Raw genomic sequence first — 4436 nt, 5'->3', positions numbered from 1 at the left:
TCTCTTTGAGGCTTTGTTCTAAAAAGAAAGACTGAACTGATATTCTGGTTGACTCTGAATTTCTGATGTGCATTACAAATTAGTACAATATACTGCAAAGTTCTGACCGTGAGTTGTAACACAAAGAAAACAAGTTAGCGGAAATCCACATTGGCTATAGGGAGCATATGCTCCCGCATGTCAAAAATGAATTTTACAAATGTCATTTAAAACAAAGAAATATATGGGTTCATTGTCACACCCAAATGCTACATGCAAATTTCCAGACGAAAAACTTAAACATTTAGGTTTGTGCAAAAAAAAAGTCAAATGCCCAATGTTACACTTAATTTTTTTTCACTAACGAAGCACTACTATCCCGCATCGCATGAAAATTATCAAGCACACTTGCTAACATGAATATCTATGAAAAATATCAGAATTTTTAAAATTCATTTACTATTTATTTCAATTTTGCTGTTTATTTAGGGAGCATATGCTCCCAGAGCCAAAAATCCACGGCGGTTAGCGGGTGTTCAAAAAGTAGTTGGTGGGGATTCAGCCTAGGCTTAAGGCTTAAATCCGAGTGGTGGTATGCATTTAGTCTGGGCGATCTGGCATTGCTCATAAATCATAAGGTATTTTTAACTGAACGGAAGTTTCCAGACATTTTTAATTTTATTTCAGAAATTATAACTAGCGAACATCAGATTTTTCATCAGTTCCAGCGAACGCATCAACTACTGTTGGATCAGAATCACGGATCACGATGCGCTATGTGTTGCCACGTCGAAGAAGTACATTCGTTCACTCGTAACAAAAGTTGCGCAAACAACATCTTAGTTAAACGGAAGGCTCACCGGACTAGCAAGTCTGGGAAGCCTCCACCTAGGAAACTTGGGATTGGTTCCTAGTTCCTTCTTTTATTTTTATTTTTCCTAGGTAGCAAAAAATGGCATTTAAAAAAAACATGCCAATTCGTGAATTTATAAGTACATGGCATTTTTTAAAAAAAAAACACATGGTAGATTATAAATTTTCGAACTTGCCTCATGACAAATTTTAAACTTATTTTTTTGTAATGTTTTAAAGCATGGTAAATCCCTATGTACGTATTTTTTTAATATATGCAAATTTGTGACTTAGTTTTTTCTGTGCCAACACTGTTTTTACACTGATTTTGATGAATGGCCTGTGGTTGGCCACTTTTTTTGGCCTAGAGCCACGCTGGCAAAGTCGCTTGGAAATAGGCTGGGAGCGAACCAAATTGGTTCGATCGATCAAGCCATCCCCAGCGAAAAGATCGTTCACTGGAAGCCCCCCCTCCCCGCCCCCGCCCCCACCCAGCCGACGTCCCCTAGCTATTGGGGTCCTTTTATTTTCAAGTCTATCGACTGGATCCACGTGTGATGCTATCGTTGTGTGTGGAGGCGTTGTAGTCCCTGGGCTCTTGGTGCAGGCACCAGAGACACTACCATAGGCTATGTTCCACCGATTAGATGATAGTGCACTAATAGGATTAATGAAGTATCATTGGTTATGTAGTCTTATTGCCGTCTGGTTTTACCAGCTTTCTGTGATCCTTATATGACATGTTTGGATCTTTAAACTTTGAAAAAATACATAGGGTTGTGTGCATCAATCGCTGTGGAGGCCAATGGTTACCCTCCTTTTCAAAAAGGAAAAACACGAAGGGAAGATGACATACAAAGGAAAAAACAACTTGATCTCTAAAGATTCATTTATCGACATGGAAACTGACCACCCGGTCCATCAGTTGTTTGCCCATAACACACCAGATGGCTAGGGAGGAACACATGCTCCTCTCCCTTGGACTCCATCATGAATTTCTAATAAGAGGTGACCTGATTTTTAAATGAGATGAAATGAATTGTTGTTGGAGGGGACTTTGACGATTCGACAACATCGAACACTCACTCAATGGTGTGCCTTAGCAGCCGTCTCGGCCCGGCCCGGTGTGCTTCTCTCGCCGTCTCGGCCCGGCCTGTCCTGTTCAGTGCAATGCGTGACTGATCCCAAAAGTCCATGGTAGATCAACCACTGCAAAGAAGATTTATGTGTAGATAACTATCGGACGCTGTGATTGCTGCTTATAAAATGGTTCGTCGAGACTGCGAGCTGACGTGTTCGATCGGTACGAGGTGCTACAAAATGGAGTAGTAGCTCATAGCCCATCGTGCAACTGCTACGATAACCCATCACAAAACCTGGGCAGCTGAGTAGCTCTCTCCTCGTGGCTCCGATTGCCGCCTTGCACTACGCCGGGAAGCCAAAGGCCGCCGTCCGCCGTCCGCCGTCATGGACCCAAGCTCCGAGATCACGTACGACGTGCCCGGGTTCATACGCATCCACAAGAGCGGCCGCGTGGAGCGCTTGCAAGGCACCGAGACCGTCCCGCCCTCCCCCTCCGGTGACCTCGCCAACGGCGTCGCCTCCAAGGACGTCGTGCTTGACCCGGCGGCCAGCGCCTCCGCTCGCCTCTACCTCCCCGCCGCCGCCGCGGCGGAGCCGGGAAGGAAGTTCCCCGTCGTCGTCTACCTCCATGGCGGCGCATTCGTTGCTCACACAGTGGCCTCACCGATCTACCACAAGTACGCCGCCTCCCTCGCCGCTGCCGCGCCCGCAGTCGTCGTCTCCGTCGACTACCGTCTCGCTCCGGAGCACCCCCTCCCGGCCGCCTACGACGACGCCTTCGCGACCCTCAAGGCGGTCGTCGCCGCGTGCCGCCCGGACGGCGCCGAGCCCTGGCTCGCCGCGCACGGCGACGTCTCCCGCGTCGTCCTCGCCGGTGACAGTGCCGGCGCCAACATGGCGCACAACACGGCGATAAGGCTCCGGAAGGATGGCATCGAGGGCTACGGGACAAGGTCAGCGGCGTCGCGCTCTTGCATTCCTACTTCTGGGGGACTGAACCGGTGGGCGGCGAGTCCCCGGACGCCGCCTTCTTCTACCCCGGCGACACGGAGCGCGTGTGGGATGTGGCCTGTGGTGACAAGTTCGGCCGTGATCACCCGTACATCAACCCGGCAGCGTCGCCGGAGGAGTGGCGCCAGCTCGGGTCCGGCCGCATGCTGGTCACCACGGCGGAGTTGTGCTGGTTCGTGGAGAGGGCGCGCGCGTACGCGAAGGGGATGAAGGCGTGCGGGTGGGCCGGCGAGCTCGAGTTCTACGAGACCAGGGGCAAGAAGCACACCTACTTCCTGTTCCGTCCCGACTGCGACGATGCCGCCAAGGAGCTCGCCGTCGTGGCCGACTTCGTCAGGCGCTGCTGAGTCTGCTTCGCTTGCTCATCCGGTGGGTGATTAAGTAATAAAGGAACACGCGATTTCTAAATCGGTAATTGGTAACACTTGTGAGTTGCCAGATATTTGCTCCTCTGAATAAGTTGTAGTTGCAACTTCATTTGAAATATTTTGTTGGGTTATATCTCTATTACTATAGTACACGAATTTTTGAATTTTTGAATTTGGCTTCTTCTCTTACGTTTTACCCACCACTTCCAGAATGGAATCATCTGTAGCCGTCAACTTCATTAGATCGAACGGCCTGAGTCACCCGGATTCGCCAACCACGCACATTCCCGCCAAAGGTGAAAACCAGTAGCCCCTTCGAGAGAACTCCACAACCCATGGTAGCCTCCTGGCTCCAAGCAAATCAATTCCCCGCCAACCTCCACTTCTCATCTCACGCTAATCTCTCCCCCGAATGTTTTGTATCCAATTTCTGTAGCCCCCAGCACCTCCATCGGTCCATCCCCCCGTCCACACCCCTGGCACCTCCGAATCACCTCCCACATCCAGATTGCAACTCCACCCCCGTCTCCTTGCAGTCTCTGATTTGCTTCAAATTTTGTTTACGCCTGGTCAGTCCAGGCTCATAGGAGCTGGATATCCATCTACGGCCAGCTGACCATAGTGCCACTAACCAGAGGTGACTGTGAGGTTGCTGATACTTCTGTTCCTATTGGGATTTTGTGATGATTCTTTTGTATGAGAATGTTGTACAAGTGATTCTTCTTGCTGTTTTTTTTTCTACTTTTCTTGCACGCAAGGTCTGATTTTAGTTTTATATCAGGTGATTCTTCTTCCACTGGTCTGATTGTCGCTTGCTGACTTTTTCTACTTTTCCTGCACACAAGGTGTTTGTGTTTTTGTCCAAACAGTTACAGTACATTATTAAAGTTAATGCTATCTGAAGATAAAGCGCATGTTCATTCTATTCGTGTCTCTTAGCTATTTGCAAATTTGTATATGCTATAATTATTTTTCTTGGATTTGGCAACCTAAAAATGGTCTAATGCTTATACCGTAGGTTGGGGTTGAAAACACCTGGCTTATAAAAATCAAGTAAAATCGACAAGATAGAACGCCGAGTTCCATTTAGAGATATTACAAATGTTCACTAGACGTGACTTCACCAAAAGGGAGCCGCTGTAT

The 4436-nt window shown here is 48.2% G+C and overlaps 1 pseudogene; it reads left to right on the top strand.

Moving 5' to 3' along the window:
* The first annotated feature begins 1729 nt into the window (after positions 1–1729).
* Positions 1730–3295, top strand: LOC123055871 (probable carboxylesterase 12; annotated as a pseudogene).
* The last annotated feature ends 1141 nt before the right edge of the window (positions 3296–4436 follow it).

This window comes from Triticum aestivum, chromosome 2D (genome assembly GCF_018294505.1).
Source record: "Triticum aestivum cultivar Chinese Spring chromosome 2D, IWGSC CS RefSeq v2.1, whole genome shotgun sequence".
Taxonomy (NCBI): Eukaryota; Viridiplantae; Streptophyta; class Magnoliopsida; order Poales; family Poaceae; genus Triticum; species Triticum aestivum.
This window is presented reverse-complemented; position numbering and strand designations above follow the sequence as displayed.